Below are 19,892 nucleotides of genomic sequence, written 5' to 3' on the forward strand. Positions count from 1 at the left end.
GTATATTTATTATTAATATATTTGCTTGTAAAGAAGTAAAAAGATGTAGTATGATTGTTAATGGGACAATTATCCACAATAGTTTACGGGCGAAAGCTACAAGATATAAAAATAATAAATATATTTTTTATTGTTCAATCATTAATGAAAGTGGTATAGTGAAATACTAATTCGCTTTTAGCACCCAATTTGGTTCCATTTTGTCAAAATAAGATAAAAACATTGCTTGTGAATTATTCACTTGCAAGTGAATAATTCGACCTCATTGAATCCGTATTCGTGTGACCTTTAATCTAACCCCTTAGCTGGAGATGGGTTACGCATGTATTAAGCTATTAAAAGGAAAAGAATGTCAACATTGAAAGTGAAACAAGGATAAATCATTTGGATCCACCAAAAAAAATATTCTTACATAGGTAAAAACGACGATAAAAATAATGTTAAACCTACAAACTGAAATAAAACAGACCTAAAAAAAACAATTGCACGTTAATACTATCTGTTTATATTCATATTTATGTATATAACGGGTTATATGACCGTCGGCAGTCTTCGGAGCTCATCTCGATGGTTAATTTGATGACGTCTAGACAAAAATACACACGAAATGTTGATACATATTATCCGAGTCCATGTATTGTTAATTGTTTATTTTAGACTTTTCGTAACTTGGATATACGTTTTAGTATGTTATAATTTAATTTTGGATGTAATGCGTCTTTCGATTGGCTGACGTTGTTTTGTGTATCAGCTCATAGACATAATTCTGTCATGTGACCTTGACGTCATCAACGTTTTTTCATGATTTACTCCGGTTTAAATGGAATTAAGAATTCAATTATAAGAAATGACTGTAATATTTTTTCTGTCTATTCGAAATAACATAAAAAAATGTGGTGCACACTTTAAAACAACCCGCTACTATATAGATATTATAAGACTGACCAATACCACGCCAACGGGAACAAGGGGTGATCTCAGGTGTTCCGGAAAGGGAGGAATATCCTGATAAGCAACGCTTATCAACAGAATTTGTAAAACAAAATACCGATAAGTCGGATTTATGCTTTGGGGACTACCAATTATTTTTTTGTTGCTAGATAACATTTAGTTTTGTGCTTACGATAACAGATCACCCTTCCTATGCTGTCATATATAATTGTATGCATTATTTCCGTATAGTAATATAAAATACTGAAATCGATTACTTTTTTCCCGAAAAGGAAGTTTTTGGAGCTTTAAGATACATATTAAATACAAGTTAGAGTAATCTTGAGTTTCTTCAAAAAAGTATTGCAAAAAAAAAACGAACTCCGAAGAAAATTTAAAAAAGGAAAGTCCATAAAAACTAACAAAATCAAAAGCTATAAATCAACGGAACAGGAAAAAAAAATGCCATATTCCTGACTTGGTACAGGCATTTTCCAAAGAAAATGACGGATTAAACCTAGTTTTAATAGCCAGCTTAACCCACCCCCCCCCCCCCCCCCCCCACACACACACTTGTATGGCAGTTGTTTATAGCTTCGTCATATTGACAAATTGGTTATGACCGTTTGCATACATCACAGACTTACAGCACAACTGACTAAAAAATTCAAACAAACATGCAATGGGGACTAACTGTGCACCACTTATTGCGAACCTGTATTGTTATGAGTTACAATTTATGACTAAAATCAGCAAAGACCTATCGAAACAACATCTGATACAAAAATTTAACAATACTTTCAGATATTTGGATGATATATTTGCTCTCAATAATGACGACTTCAGTATGTATACTAAAGAAATTTATCCTGTTGAACTTACTTTAAATAAAGCTAATACTAACAATGACCACTGTCCTTTCCTCGATCTTGACATCTATATCATTAACGGGAAGCTTAATACAAAAATTTATGATAAAAGAGATGATTTTTCATTTCCTATCGTTTATTATCCATTTTTAGATGGTGACGTTCCCTTGTCACCATCTTATGGTGTTTATATATCTCAACGATTCGCTCGTGTATGTAACAACGTATTAGATTTTAGCGAAAGAAATTTATGTATTAGTGAAAAATTATTACACCAGGGTTTTCGATATCATAAACTAATCAAAACATTTACTAAATTTTATCATCGGTATAAGGACATCATTCGTAAATATAACTCAACATGCAGACATCTTATACGTTCGGGTATTTTACATCCAATCTTTTATGGGAATATTCTTTACAAAGCACAAAAATGTCAGTATTCACCTCAAAAGCTAACAAAATCTTACTGGCATGTCAGTAACTGCTAGTAGTCTGTTGTTATTTATGTATTATGGTCATTTTGTTTATTTTCTTTTGTTTCCTATTCTGACATCGGACTCGGACTTCTCTTGAACTGAGTTTAACTGTGCGTACTGTTGTACGTTTGTTTTTTCTACATTGGCTAGAAGTATAGGGGAGGGTTGAGATCTCAAAAAACATGTTTAACCCCGCCGCATTTTTGCGCCTGTCCCAAGTCAGGAGCCTCTGGCCTTTGTTAGTCTTGTATCATTTTTTAATTTTAGTTTCTTGTGTATATTTGGAGTTTAGTATGACGTCCATTATCACTGAACTAGTATACATATTTGTTTAGGGGCCAGCTGAAGGACGCCTCCAGGTGCGGGAGTTTCTCGCTGCATTGAAGACCCATTGGTGGCCTTCGGCTGTTGTCTGCTCTATGGTCGGGTTGTCTCTTTGACACATTCCCCATTTCCATTCTCAATTTTATGCAAAGCTTGTTTTAAGCATGGGACCTAGTCCTGATTATAAATTATACCATTTCCGTTTGAGAACTGTGATAAAAGGGAGCTGTAAGGAACACGCAAGCAACTCGACAAGCATAAAGTGTCGAGTTCTGTATCTAATAGCTGTTAGATATGAAGAAATGAATATCTTTAGTATATGTAATGGTAATATGGCAGTATACCAATAACGCAATAACAAAATTTATATATATTTATTCATATGAAAGGAGAACAGAAACTTAGCGCCAATAAACAAGATACAAACAAACCTACAGACATGCATGCTTTTTAAATAACACAAGTGTCCATATCAGATGTCAACACTTAATCATATGCGTGTTCAAGTATCGCTCCATACTATATAAGTATGACAGATTTGATCTTTAAATTGAAACGTATTCTAGTATATTAACTTGCAACTTTTATAAGACTTTACTCTAATCTCAATGAACTTATGTTCCATCCCCTCCAATAAGTTATGTTTACTTACTTACTCTTTGAAACTATATTTTCCAATTAGCTATTCTACTTGACCATGTTTGTCATTATTCTATGCAATTAACGACCTTACCAAAAAGGGTGATATCTGTCTTTGCACTCGGTTCAGGAATCTCTCTCCAACACCTCACCATGAACTCATCCAATTAATATTATAGAAACAAGCATATCCTATTCGTGTAGCAGTTCGGTTCTCTTTTTATAATTATGCCACAAATCATTAAAAAGTATCATAAATAAATGGGAATATCTCTTCAAAAAAATTTACGATATTAAGCGTGTAATCCTAGTATTTTTTCATTTTCAGGTATGTATAATGTAAAAGGAAATAAAATATTGGGATTCCACATTATTTAAGTAAATATGTGATTTAATCATCTATGTCAAGTTAAGAATTTAAATGAACTGACTGATGTAATATTATATTAAGTAGACGAGATACGGGAAGATATATAATCGACACTGAGGTTGACAAGTAAGAATTAAAATGTAGGGACTGTGCCAAACACAAAAGTGGTTACCTATGTATCTATTCTACAGTGTATTTAAACTGTATAGTACTGATGAAGTCCCTTAATTTATGATCATTATTAATTATTCATTATGGAACGAATAATCCACAACATTAAACTCGTTAGAGTTAATATTATAAATCCCATAATATTTCCCCCATTTGCAACACTAGGGCAAATAGCATTCTTGTATATGTTGCAGTAAATACGTGGAATTACATGTATTTACTAAAATTTAGGAATTACATATACTTCCTGATGCACTTAGTTAATACAAGTAATTCATGAAACTGTCCAGTTATTACCAGTAATTACTAATTTTAAAATGAATTTTTACACCTATTTACTAACTGTTGAAAACGATATTTATTATTCTATTCTGAACTATTTTAAGCAAATAATGCTCTTCACCACAAGAATATGTGATTCAGTTTAAAAAATAACACAAACATGATGTACCGTTGCTAAATATATCAAAAATATATTGTACTCAAACAATTCTTTTTAATATTTGAAAATATTTATTTGATTTTTTTGGAAATGTTATATTTCTGTGATACGTTAAACATGTACTGTACATTTGCTATGTAAAGATTTTTTCTTTAACCATGAACTATGTTAATTAACTGAACTAGAAGCGATCTTTAGCGGTTTAGCGAGCGATATTGTTTGAAAACTCACAACCTTAAACAAACGATGAAGATCTGGAAAAAATACAGGACTAACCTAAATATTGCCAGAATCTGTTAAGGGATCGGAATTATCCAAGAGGAGACCTATATTTAGATCCTTAAGGATTTGCAAATGGTTAAAACGCTGTGAGCCAAGGCTCCGTGTTGAAGACCGTACTTTCACCTATAATGGTTTACTTTTACAAATTGTGACTTGGATGGAGAGTTGTCTCATTAGCACTACTCATACCACATCTTCTTATATCTATAAAATAGAAACCTTGAGTAAAACAATATCCCATTTTCATTCCAGTACATTATAACTTTCATGTACTTTTCATAATTTGGGTCGAAGGGTTAAATATTGATAAATTAAGTGCAATGTTGTTTCTTTTGGCATTTTCTGTTTAGGGCCTATCTTAAAAGTGAAATAACAAAAATACCGAACTCCATGGATAATATATCATACTTGTAACCATTACATTACCAGCACAAAGAAAATTTTACTCTCAAAGGTTTATACATATGTTTTTGAAACTATTTACCTTAGGATGATTATTTAAAAGAATATAGAAAAAAGTTAAATCACAAAAATACTGAAATCCGAGGAAAATTCAAAACGGAAAATCCCTAGTCAAATGGCAAAATCAAAAGCTCAAACACATCAAACGAATGGATAACAACTGTCATATTCCTTATATAATCGACCATTGTCTTCGTTTTAGTAATATTATGGATTCGAAGTGATCAGTTTCGTCATTTAAAAAACTAATAGACAAAACAATTAGGTAGAAACAATCATATTTATTTATATGTTTGTGTATTCCCAAATATTACAGACATATAGTTATTAACTATCTCAACAAAACTACAACTGTTTACCAGGCCGCTATAAGATTTAAATCCTATTTTTAGTTACAAAAATGAATTATGCTTCAATGAACGGAATTTTATTGATTACTATAGATCTATCGCCTATTTAGTTCAAAATAGATTACGTTGAAGATTGAGGTAGGTTTAAAAGTTAAGACGATGAATTTTTCCTGTAAAGTGTTGAAACTTATATGAAATGAGTTTATTTATCAAAATATGTTGTTCAGATAACTAAATGTGTGTTTAATAAAAGGTCATCAGTCGTCGATTCTAACGCACTTGTTCTCACGTGTCATAATAAAAAAAAATAAGTCATATTTGAAATAAATCGACATTACAATTGATATTCATTGTGGACAGACGTTTTATAAAAAGTTGGTTAAAATCAGTATGATTTTGAATTTCAGTAGAGAAGTGTAATTCACAACATTTACGAATTACGAATTGATTCGACAGCAAACATGTATTTCCCTAAATGATCCTAAATAATCAGTTTTCTTTTTTCTTATTGATGATAATTGAATTAGGTTTAAGACTGACGGATTTCTCAAATAGTATTAACTTATATATTTTTTACGTATATCTTCATATGTCATCGTGAAATAAAAAGATGCTTATTTTCAATTAATATATCGTTACGAAATGTTTACAATATTTTTCATTTTTCTTAACATTATAAAAGCTACCTGTTCTAATCTGCAGACAATCTACATGTATTCAATATATACAAATTAATGGTTTAAATACATTACCGAGGCTCTTCTTTGGTAAAACTGTAAACCATGTGTACTATATGATCAATTCTCAATTATATTTAAGAAATACCTTTTGATTCTTTGAAAAAAGAATATTGCTTCATTTACAACGTTATCTGTATCTCATTGTTTAAATAAACTACGACAATTATCTACAGTTATGTGCATTGGTAAGGCGAGATATTCTTTTAAACCATATCATTACAAGATATCTCGTATTTTAAAACATCAAATCAGCCTATTGTGCGGCTTTTTAAAAATACATTCTTCAATGTTGCATAATATGTTTTGAACATAACATTATCGATATTTAGAATGTTTACCCGTCTTTTATAATCATTCTACAATTATATATCTTTTAAATGTACCCAATTCAAAGTAATGATCTTTTTCTAACATTTAAGGTTATAAAAAAAATCAATCCACCTTTTCAATATCATAATTTTAAATTCAGTAAAGCTAACTTGAGTTTCAGATACATGATTTTTTAATAGTTGTATTGACTTTGAACTAGCTGTCAATAACTGCAAGCACTCGCAGATCTGTACTTTGTGTCCTTTTTATTGTGGGGATATATAAATACCCTGTCACGTCCGGTCTGTGTTTTTGTTACAAATTTTTCTGTTTTGAATCTGGTTGATCAGTTAAACTCTTTTCAGAGAGGGTTAAGTATTCATTTCTTTAACAAGATTTGTAACAATGTTCCATAAAGAAATATATTTATGATATTGATTTAATCTTTTGTGCAAATTTTGTACTTTATTAGAAAACATGTTCCTTTATCTTTAATTATGACTGAGAACTAATTAATGCAATGTTTAACCCTCTTGCTGCCAGTAGTTTTTTAAGGTTGCATTTTGTGCGCCAGATAATACGACAGCTCAACGTCTGTGACGTCACTTGCCTAATAACGACGTCATTCGATATATGACGTCACACCTTAAAGACCGTTACATTTGGGAGTTATTGAAAAAAGTATTACACTGTTCGTCCTTTTATTTGTAAGAGATACATTTGGGATCCATTGAAAAAAATATTACAATGTTTAATCTTCGGTCTTTTATTTGTCAGAGATACAGCAATGTTCAGAAGCTTGCATGAAGTATAACATGGACAATTATATATGTGTTCCTCCGGCACTGCCAGTGTGGACACACGTATCCCTCCGGCAGCAAGAGAGATATCATGTTTATGATTATCGGAATTCAGTTAAATCTATTATGATTTATAATTTATGTATTTGCAGAGAATCGTATCGTACACATCGTATTCAGCATATCAAAGAACCAATCTAATACGCATACATTACTTTGTTTTAGCTCACCTGGCCAAAAAGGGCAAAGTGAACTTTTCTCATCAATTAGCGGCCGTCGTCCGTCGTCGTCGTCGTCCGTCGTCGATGTCGTCGTCGTCCATCGTCGTCGTCGTCGTCCTCCTCCGTCGTCCGTTAACTTTTACAAGAATATTCTCCTCTGAAACTACTGGGCTATATAAAATCAAACTTAGCCCTAAATCATCCTTAGGGTATCTTTTTTAAAAATTGTATCCGATTACCCCGCCCATCAACCAAGATGGCCACCATTGATAAAAATAGAACAATGGGTAAAAAGCAGTTTTTGGCTTATATCTCTGAAACTAAATCATTTAGGACAAATCTAACTGTGGGTAAAATTGTTCATCAGGGCTAGATATATCTGCTCTGAAATTTTCAAACGCATCAGACAACCCAATGTTGAGTTGCTGCTCCTGAATTAGTTATTTTAAGGAAATTTTGCAGTCTTTGGTTATCATCTTGAATATTATAATAGATTGAGATAAAGTGTAAACAGCAAAATTGTTCAGCAAATTTAGATCTACAAATATGTTAATGTGACCAAAAATTGTCAATTGACCTCATAAAGAGTTATTGTCCTTTAAATTCAATTTTTCATAATGTTTTTTAATCTTTACAAAAATCTTCTCCTCTGAAACTACTGTGCCAAATTAAACAAAACTTGTCCTAATTCATCCTTATTTAGTATTTAGTTTTAAAAAAATATCCGATGACCCCGGTCATAAACCAAGATGAAGTGTCTGGCTTATATCTCTGAAACTAAAGCATTTACAGCAAATCAAAGCGTAGTAAAATTGTTCATCAAGTCAAGATCTAACTGTCATGAAATTTTCAGATCCATCAAACAACCCCTAGTCCGGGTGCTGCCCCTGAATTGGTAACTTTAAGGAAATTTTGCAGTTTTTGGTTATTATCTTGAATATTATAATAGATAGAGATCAACTGTTTACAGCAATATTGTTTAGCAAAGTAAGCTCTACAAATAAGTCAAACATAATCATAACTGTCAATTGACCCCTTCCGGTGTTATTGCCTTTTAACGGATTTTTTTCACAATTTTTCGTAAATTTTGTAAATTTTTACAAAAATCGTTTCCTTGGAAACTACTGGGCCGAGTTCAATACAGGTAGAAATAATTGTAAACAGCAAAAATGTTCAGTAAATTAGGATCTACAAACTAGTCACCATTACCAAAACAGGGAATTTTTTCATGAATTCAATTCTTGACTATAATGTGAGTCCTTTGTTTAATATGCACATAGACCAAGGTGAGCGACACAGGCTCTTTAGAGCCTCTTGTTTATATACCGTGTTGTATACATGTTTTGAGCACACACGACGCAAAAATGTTCTGTAGTTCAATTACAATTCAGTGTTTTATATTGTCCTTTTTTATCGAAAACATCATTTAAAACGTCCGGGTTTTTATAACAAATGGTCCGGGTTTTTGGAAGAAAATATAAATTAAAAAAATGACATTATTTGGCTAGAATACGGAGTTATTTTTAGTTTGTATCTGTAATTTAGCGAAAGACAATATTATATACTCTTAATATAATAAGTCGAATTAAACCCTTTTCAATTTAATGATAGCTTTATGTTCTGAAAACGATAACCATAAACTTGCAGTATTATGATACATAAGAAATTAATAGGTCTTTTGTAAAACGAGTGACTGGTGAAAAATAATTTTAATCCAATTCTTGAACCAATGTATGTATATATCATAAACTTAGCCTTCTGTGCACGATTTTATCATTTTGTACGCATCCATGTCGTATTATCGTCAAAAACAAATTTTTCTCGGTCTGTTATGATGTGAAAGTATGGCAGCTAATTAATTGTTGTATTTTGAAGCCGTAGTTTACCGATTGCCACCTTATATTTTAGTACAAAATCAACAAAGAAGCATGGATATTGAGCACGTGTATATATAAAATGTACACTAAGATAATAGTTTATTTCAATGACAGATCCATGCGTATTATAGCGATCACCGGATTTTTACGAGAACGGTCACGCTGAGTTCACTGCATATGGAAAACGTATCGGCGAATTGTTTACTGGAAGCAAACATTCAAAACAAAGTAAATTTCTTCTAACCTTGGACAAATTATCGAATTTTCTTGAGAAAAAAGTATATGTACATAAGTTTTATAATAAAAAACAAGCCATTTAGTTATAAAAAACATATGCATCATTTTGTTTTTAATTTGAAGTTTTATATGACTTTAAGAACTGGGACTCAAAATCGTTTCAATTTCATTTCATTTTATATGTGTTTTACAGTCAATAATATTTTATTATTGATGCATATAACAGTAACGACAAAAGATAGGAGCAAGAAAACTAAGCAAAAAATAGTTAAAAGTCTGAAAAAATCAATTTAAACCTAAAAGTTCTAATGAAAGAGGCCTCCAGACAAAAAATATATACCAATAGCATTTGAATGGGATGGAATATCTACTAAAAAATGAAAACAACACTTTATGATGGGGGAGAATGTCAAATTATCACATATAATTGTGATTCTTTTCAAGAAAGGATTTATGAACTGTACAAGACATATATTTGCATATTTGCATGCATTTGTGTTATTTTATCTACATGTACAACAAAATATACACATATAAAAAAACATTCAAGTGATTTTCTTCAATAACATTGACATTTTCACTGTTATACAATTTTTCCTTCACAGTGAGTGAGTTTTAACTACCTCATTTTCCACAAGTGTATTCTAAATATCAAATTATGATTTAATTTCTTATTTTCATTTCTGTTCTGTTCAATAAATACAGCTAAGTACTTATAATGATGATGTTTGCTTGTGTTATATATGTAAGCCTGTCTTTCAGTGATCAAATTTATTTTAATATTCTAGTGAAATAAACAAACAATTAATGTGCAGGTATCAGTCACTTAACGACTGAAAAATATATGAAGATCAGTTATAAAGTTTCATTAGTTATTGACCTGAAAAATTTCCCGAAAAACAAGAGAACCTTTTAGAATCATACAAATCTGCTGACCCATTACCACCCTAGTGTCTACTTACCAAAGTATCATGCATGGCTAACTCATGTTTTAAATGCTGAATTTCTTTTTCAAACCTTTTGCATTGTACCTGCAAATATATAGTTTGTAAATGTAACTTTATTATATAACTGTTAAATTAGGGCTTGCAAGTATTAAAGTGATAGCATTTCCTCTAAAATGGCTGATACAACAATGTTCATGCTAGTAATTGATTTAAAAATCTTGGATAGCAAACAGTACTTTTCATAATTGTGCTAATTTTTCCAGATTTTGTAATAATAGTACATTCAATCCCCCACTGCTCACACTGACAGAGATTTGATTTCAAAATTCAAGTAATGAAGTCCGACTGTGGTATTATTTTCATTCTTTGGTACATTCTGAAATGGTGTGAATTGAACGAAAATGCTGCTTCTCAGATTGATTAAACTATTCTGTAAACCCAATCTATACCCTCGTGTACGAGTTTATTCCTTTGCAATGGACACATCATAGTCGATTCCACACAAAAACATTTTAAAATACCAAAATTTCGTTCCAAACCCACTTACCACAGGATCTATAATTTCATTCATTGAGGTTTCATTGGCAACACACATCATTCTGGTAGCAAAACGCAATGTTGATACCTGAAAAATACTTCTTATTAATTTCTTTGCAAAAGTTAGCAGTCATCCAATTGGTATATCAGCTCTGTGTAAATTTTTATTGTTAGTTTTAATTTAATGGCATACAGTTTACATATAAGAAAAGGGTAAAGTTTGGGAGCACACAGAACTGGATTAACTTCACAACATTTGAGCCATTACCAAGTAAGGCTACTGGTATCTGAACCATGTGTGGTTTGTTGTTGTATGTATGTCTGTTACTTTGATTTGTTATAATGTCCAGTAATTTTGGTGATTCCTTTAATCCTTTTTCAGTATTATTGTTGTTATTTAAGAAGAAATTTCTAACTTTGAGTATTTTTTTTATCATTTAATGCATATTTATTTTGTTTTTAAAGTAAAAAAAAAAATTTAACATTCTACATTAGTCATGTTAACTGACACTTTTCTTTCATATGGTTGTGTAGAAAATTGATAAATTAGGAAGTTTCATCCGTTCATGTAAATCTAAAATCCTTTGATTAGTGATATGTTTTTATAGCATAATATATTTAGGCCCTCAAAAGTACTAGTGAATGAACTATTTTGCTTATAATCAAGAGAATCCATAAAGGATTATTTTATCCTTGAGCAAATCACTTACTGATTCCTGTAACTGTTGTTGTTCTCCCCAGATATTAGCTATCAGAAGTGTATTACAATTTCCACCAAATTATTGACAATGGAACCTTTGTGTTAGTTTTGACTGGCGGAAAGGAATATGTTCTCTACGACGATCTGCTAACGTTAAAATGACTTGTTCCAAAAATGTCAATGATTTATTTATGTACATTGCCTCTTGTTGTGTTTTTCCATCAGACTGAAAAATAACAATTACTAATTAATTATATTAATAAAAAAATGTTAGAAAAATTTTTCATTCTTTCTTTCGATACAATTATATAAAACTTCTGAATTCTTTTTTTTTAAAGTTCTGTATTTAAAGGTATTTTTGTTTGCAACTATATCAATGAACATGCAAAGAGACATAAATTTTATTGTTGGTAAAGTGCAATTACATGCAGCAATTTAATAAAAGCATATATTTTTTAATGACTTAATCAGCTGATCAATATCAGCCTGCCCTTTCCTTGTTGATAAAGTATTTTTAAAAAATGATATGTTTTTATATAGTCCCGGACTACAGTATTTTATGATAAATTACCATTAAATGCTAAAATATTCATTTCACATAAATCACAAAACTCATTTTAATCAAATCTTTATAAAAAGGAGACAATTCAACAAACCTTAGTTTTACTCAATCTTTCACATCCAGCTAAATCAACAAAATTCAATTTGGAAACTGTATATCAAGCATTCGACTGCACTCTTGATCTTGTCTGTAAATAAAAGTTAAATGTCTATAAAATAAAATATTATAAATCAGGGGCTACATTTGTTTTATCAAATCACACTGCAGAATCCAGTTGGTTCAAATTTTTAAGAGGGTATCTGAGTCCCGACTCTGGATGGAGGATCTTCATTTCTGTGTTTTTTACTTTTAAGCAAATTTCGTTTTTCTTTAATTTGTTGTGCCAATATTCGTCATCCTTAATTTCATTGTGCAATTTTCTCTTCTTTATTTGTTACCCATTATTCTCTAATCTGTTAACACAGTAAACCTTCAGAAAGTACAGCCATCAAGAACATAAATCTCTTCAGAAGTATGCAGTGCATCCAATTCATTTTTTACACCTTTACTTAAACCTATATTCAATAGAGTTAGCCACATAGGTATCATATATAAAGCATGTATAAAACAGATGAATGGATATTGAATATTAACACATAAGACAAAAGACATAAGATATTGTAATGCAACAAAGCTCAACATTTTAGGGGCTTAGAAAATGAAAATATTCAAAGAACAAGACATTTATGTGTACCAAGTTTTCAAAATTGTTTCAGCTAAAAAGTTACATGTTTCTTACCTATTGTAACGCCTAGGTCACACATTCACGGATTTCACGCCGGATTAGCTACGGATACGATCCGGCATCATTCGTGGCAATCTGTATTAGTCCGTAGATTTCCGTATTGTAGCCGTAGTCATACGTAAAAGTACTTGTATATCCTTGACAATTTTCGAACATGCACAAAATTTTCCTATATTATCCGTGGTCAAAGCCCGTACTCATACCGTTGTGCATCCGTAACGGACTACCGAAACTGCATTTCCGGGATCATCCGTGAGATTTAATCCGTAGTGGAACCGTTTAGGTGATCCGTGAATGTGTGACCTAGGCATAAGACTGATACAAAATGCTATTAAAGTTACTGCATATGAGGGCTGAACTGTGTGGGTTATAACATGTGATGAAATTCACAAAAATTTGAAAACTAAAGTTGATCTAAGCATACTGAAATGTTTATAACTTATAGTATAAAGATTTATTGAGAGTTTAGTCAGTGATTATAGTTAGCTATTTTACAGCCTTCACATATTAATATATAGGCGTATTATGTCCTTAGCATTGCTATATATTATGGTATTTTATTGTCCGTCAACTGGTACAGTGCAAAACACAACTGTAATTATACTTTTTGTCTAAACACTATATAAACTATCAATTTTACAGGACGCTTACAATTTTTCTTTATCATTTTCATATAATTGATAATGAAGATGAAAAAATTCTAAGATTATTACAAATAATGTTTATAATTAGTTTTTATTATCAATATTGATGTTCGAAACAATTTTAAAATAAATTTTGTAAACTGAACCAAAAGAAGGGAAATCACTCTAAACATATTATTTTCAACTGATTTCTACATTGGAGATAAATTAGAATTTATACATTTCATGCATTGTTGAAATTTCAAATGATTTACCTCAGAAGAACTACTAGCTAGAAACTTTATGCGTCTGAAGAGCTTTTCTGGATTAACTTTCATCCAGAACGCTCAAAGCCAGGGACATATATTTGAAGCTCAACTTTGCCTGATAGGGTTGAAACCTCAGATTAAATATATCAATAGGTTGATATTTTCTCTTGCTTGATTATATCATAAGTATCTGAAACTAATCAGATGTCCGTATTTATTTGTGATGCGGTTAAACCACAGTCGTAAATGCATCAGCTATTTGTCAAACCAATTAAACTCTATTTATTCCAATGTGGTATTTCCACTGATGCTAGTAACTTATAGATGCTATAAATCTCATCATTTTGCCATTTGCACCTAATTAACATTCAAAGATTTGTATACATGAAACATGATAACAATTATTTAAAGAAATTTCATAGTGTCAATGTACTTTGAGAGGGAAAGGCAATGTAACTTTTTATCAGTTTTTCATTAATATTAAACTCATTGAAAGTGTTACTCTCTGGGGTGTTACTACACTTATCTGACCTAACATCTTTTATCGTCTTTTGAAATTGAAATTTCTTCATAATGAAAGATACAAAAGGGGCAAATAGAGGAAAGTGTTTTAAGATGTGACGAATTTATTGAGAAAGCAAGGTGTGATGATTTTTAACAAGAACGCGATGATGAACGGGACGCCAAAAAAATTATATATACTAATGTACCAGAAGATGAAAAATATCCAAACATATCTATAGGTTTGTTTTTTGTTAATTGATATATGACAAGGTATATATTTTTGATAAACAAAATATATGAAAAGGTGGGGTACTTGATGTTTCAGCTGCTCACCCCTTTCAAAAAAAGTTTGAAGTGACCCCCCCCCCCCCCCTCCCCCGAGGTTGAAACTTTTTTTTTAATTTCTAGATTAATAAACGGACAATTTTAGATGATTGATTGTAGGTTACTTTACGTCCAGTGGCAAATATTTCATGCATGTTCTGGACGAAAACCAATTAACAATAAATCCAATATGTATGTCCTGTAACAGATCTAGAGGACGTTCGGGATGAAGGTAAAAAATGAAGGCTGCTACTGAAAGCTAAGACATATTGAACATAAAATTTCCTTGCAACAGGCCACCTATGGACCCCTCAAAGAGCTGTTGCAATGATTCTGAACGTGCAATGAGCATGGCACTCTCTACGCACACCATTCTGACCAGACGTGGCTGCGTATTTGAACGTCCCGTGTAGTCAAACAGGTGGCCTATTTTGGCAATGGTTTTACGGAATTGGACCAATTAAGTGACAAATTTTCTATTCACCAATCCCCCTTGGAGGTAAACAATTTTAGAAAGGTTTGTTATAAATATTGCCAGTACCGAAGTATTGACAACTGAGCTGATGGTACTTAACTCGGGGACTTATCCAAGTATTTAATTAACAACCACATACATTATCTGTAAGCTTTAATACGATCCTTCCAAAAATAATGAAGAAAACAAAACCGAAATGTGTATGTGATATGCGTACACCTCGTACATATAATAATTTCAATTTCTGATGGATTATATTTAAATTATTAAAATATTTTATGTCAGAAAATGATACAGATTTGAGATATCTCTGTAATTATGCAGACAATACCAGTCCACAAAGGAACTCCTTTTACGGCTAAAACAGTGCCACTTTTAGTTTTACTATGAAGTTTCGTAAAAAACTATATCCTAGAATGGAAAGTTTATATGGACTTCTATTTTTTTCGACGGTCAAAACATAGGACTGTACGGCATATTGTCAACATTTACCTCGAACTAATAAGAGTTCAAACATATAATTACTTAAATTTTGTACTACCCACTGCCTGTAACCGAGTACGGCAGAAAGTGATTTTCCCCTGATTACAGCACTGATTTTCTCCTATTGATTACTGATTTTCCCCGATTTTCCTATGTAGAGATCATCAAAAGGGTAATTATATATGAATTAAAGAAAATCTGTGTCAATAATTATGTAACCTTCCTTTTCATTTCTACATTCTTATCATTGGCCTCCCATGGGCAATATGGATTTTGATGACCCATCCTAAAAATAGAAACTTTTCTGAAGCAAGGAAGTCATTGGAAGTGATTTTCTTATATTATTTAAATATCTAAAAGTGTTACTCTAATTATAGAATACTTATTCAAATGTGCAAATTAAGTAGACTTAGATCTGGAAGTACTTTTTTAAGAAGATTAGGAAAATACTAATAAAAATATGATTTCAATTTCTGATGCAGTGTACTGATTGTCCACGATCAGTGTACAGATTGTCCCAGAGAAGATGAAGTTAATTACAGATTTTCCCCGATTTTCTCTTATAATATCATAAGGAAAAGGGTTCATTCTAAGTTTTATTTTTAACTGTTACTTGCAAGAAAATGTCAACATACAAATGCTTTAATTGCTTTCTAAAAATGTCATCTTTGAAAAAATAGTAGATCACCATCAGAGGTAGCGAAAGAGATTATAAAAGCAGACCATACCATACATTCATTCCAGAACTTCTTGACAGAGAAGGAAAAACTTTAAAATACACGATGAAAATATTTTAATTTGTAACTAATCAACAAATTCACCACAAAAGATCATAAAAAAAAAATCATTACAATATCTGACCATTTCAGACAATTTATCAAATTCACTAAACTATGAATCCAGAAATATACAAACAGTAAGTAATGAACACCAAGCAAGAAGAAGCCTGTTTAAAGTTTCTGAAACAACCAATGAAATATCCATGAACAAAAAATCTCTAATTCAGTTTTATATATAAAATCATAGAATTACAGGTTTGCATGAAAATTTATTTTTTCCTTATATTCCACTATTTATTATTAGCACATGCCTAAGTGTAAAAAAGATCCACATATTAGCTTTATTTTTGAAGGATTAGCTTTTTAAAATCGGGGACAATCTGTATAGGTATCAGGGAAAATCTGTAATCAACACAAGCTGATCGGGGACAATCTGTACACAAAAGCTCAAGTTTAGTTGCTAGTTTTTTTTTCCATTTAATTGCTTATTTTGTCCAAATTTATACTTGCATTTTTCAGATTATTATATTTGAAAATAATTTCATGAAAAAAAATCTAATTCATACTCCCAGTTTTCTTAAAGCAGACTAAAACAGAATTTATTTGACTCAAATCAGCTGCAACAGCATCAAAACAAAGAATAAGAGAGGTCATGATGTAACTTCAAGGCAATCACACCTCAGGATATCACTAACTAATGACTACTGACCAGACAGAATAAATCATCTTTAACCAATTGATTAGTTCAATCTACTTAAATTAAATAACAGAGCTATAGTGTAAAATTTATCATGAAAAATCAGTACAAAATCAATGAAAATCAGTACTATAATCGGGGGAAAATCACTTTCTGCCGTACTCGGTTACAGGTAATGCTACCCCTCCCTTCACTTTTGGTGTTCCCCAGAATTCAATTTCGCCGCTATCCATGTGTATTTGTACTGGTAACAATCACAAGTTGTGTCTCGACGAGATGAAACATAAAGATTATATCTGATAACCAGCAGGTAAGCGAAACAAAACATCTATACATATTAAATATCTCCCCAAAAGAGGCGTGGTTTGTGGAACAGTTGTATTTACAATGTGCAATCTATATGTTTATTCTTTTTGTCGGTGCTTATGCTTGACAATCAAATTCAATGATCAGTTTAAAGTTTATATAAGAATATGTTAACACTTTTTTTTTTGCAGAATAAAATGGCTAATTCTATTCACATATCTAATGCTAGTTCCCACAATGTTTACGTGAAAGTACTTTGTGATACAGCATACCGACAAACTTCGAATATTGGAGTTGGTGCCACCGCTGGCTCATTTGGTGGAATTGAGATACATGCAGATGAAGAAAAAAAATGGAGCTTAGCGGATAAAGTCGGATACACTACTGTGAATAGATATTCTTCTATGCAATTCTATCCAGATTCATCAAAAGAAGTCTGCTACGTGACAATAAAAGTCAAAACAGAAAAATATCTTTGTGAAAATCATCCTTTGGGTCTAAAATGCGGATTAATTATCGACAGTTCCTGCTATATGCACAGTGCAAAAAAAGGTTTATATTGGACAGACATTGATGGAATATGTCATAAACCAGATCTAAAAAACAAGAGAAATCTACCGAAAGATTTAGAATGTTCTCTCTTCCTTAATTGAGAGGTGCCTTTGGAATAAAAAAAAAACTATACATTCCGAAATGATTTTCTGATAATATGATTTGAATATGTGAATCTGGTTTAGACTCTTTTTAATTATTGTACAAATTATTGCTTGCCGTTGAAAAGGGAATAGTCTTAATATTATAGTAATTTCCGGATATCTGCACTAACAAAGTGTACAATACCCCGGGTCAATTTCCGTAGACTAGGAAAATATTTAAAAAAAAACCTTCACCGAGTACTGCTGTTTGTCTTATGTACTCAGAGAAAATTCATGGTGTAAACACAGTAATTCTTGTCAAAGTGTATTGCTGAACCTAAGAATACACTTTCATCGATTTTATCCATTTTGAAACACCAAACGCATGTAAAGGTTTCCACGGGGAAAATATGATTAGTCTTAGCGCACGCAAAAATTATGATACGCATACGCTGTGTTGTTTACCTTCAGCTGTACTTTATTTTTGTCTATTGTTTAAGTTGAGCTACTGTTTAAAGAGGCCAACACGTAGGACGAATTTTAATGTAAAGAAAATTTATTCACAAAACAATTTGCACACTTGTTTTTATTAAAGTTTGTATTTGTTTGCTTTCTTCACCTTTTTTGACGTGTTCAATAATGTTTTAAGTAAGATACAAGCCTCTGACAGTCCATTCTGTAAAATATTAGACAGGTCTTCGGCCTGCAGCCTCAGACTTGTCTAATATTTTACAGTATGGACTTTTATCGGCTAATATCCCTTACAGGAATAAAGATCTTTGTCAGGTAGTTGCTAAAACCTTTTTCAGTATTTAATATAGAAAAACAACGTTCTTGTGTATATGTAGCTGGTGGTGCAATTTAAATCTGAAATATATCTGTTCTGTATAGTAGTGTAAATAAGATGTGAAATATTGTATATATATAGATTCATTGCATCGAGTGTGATACGATATTTATCCACTCGAGACAGTTAAATCTTCAAATTTAAAACGCGAGGCTCGTCGAGCGTTTTAAATGTTTAAAATTTAACTGTCGAGAGTGGATTTTTGCACGAGATTTGGTAGTGGAATCTGTTTCTCTAATGATTTTTAAACGATATTCAGATAATTTTAATCCTTCGTTTAGAGCGACCTGCAAAAAGATGTGTTCTCTTCGTCACGATGGGAATTTCAGAGGAAAGCAAGAAAATTTGACGTCATAATCGAATTTTGACCAATGAAGAACTGAGATCAAACGAACCACACGTTGATTAAATGAAAATAATCAACAGGTCAGGAAAAGGACAAATCGAATAAGAATTAGAGAATAATAATTCTTTTACTAGTCTCTTATAATTCTTAATAGACTTGCACTTTTATACGTTTTTTTGTTTTGCATTGAAGATAATGATACCTTAAACGGTTAGTTTTAACATATACTTTGTGTGATATATTATATACGTGCAGTGTGCAAATTTTTTTATTATACAAGTGATGAGGCTTTTATAAAATATTGAATAAGAATCTAGTATTATATGTTTGGAAATAAAGATTGATTGATTGTTGTTTACTTATGTCCAGTTGACGAATATTCCAGGCATGTTAAGGACAAGAACAAATTAACGACTAATGCAATAGATGCTTTTGAAAAATAGTTCAATCTACATGTAGATATTAAAATGGAACAAACTTTCGACTGTAACTGTAAACTGAGGGTATGTCGGATAGGGTGAAGGACCGTAACTGAAAAATGAAGATATCACAGATAGGGTGAAGAAACGTAA

The 19,892-nt window shown here is 31.3% G+C and overlaps 1 long non-coding RNA gene across 1 annotated transcript; it reads left to right on the forward strand.

The window, feature by feature from the left end:
- Positions 1–5,369: 5,369 nt before the first annotated feature.
- LOC127736630 (uncharacterized) lies at positions 5,370–19,669 on the forward strand. The gene is made up of 2 exons (XR_007999087.1): positions 5,370–5,456; positions 17,684–19,669. It is a non-coding gene; the product is annotated as an uncharacterized LOC127736630 (long non-coding RNA).
- The last annotated feature ends 223 nt before the right edge of the window (positions 19,670–19,892 follow it).

This window comes from Mytilus californianus, unplaced genomic scaffold, assembly GCF_021869535.1.
Source record: "Mytilus californianus isolate M0D057914Y unplaced genomic scaffold, xbMytCali1.0.p SCAF_34, whole genome shotgun sequence".
In the NCBI taxonomy this organism is placed as follows: domain Eukaryota; kingdom Metazoa; phylum Mollusca; class Bivalvia; order Mytilida; family Mytilidae; genus Mytilus; species Mytilus californianus.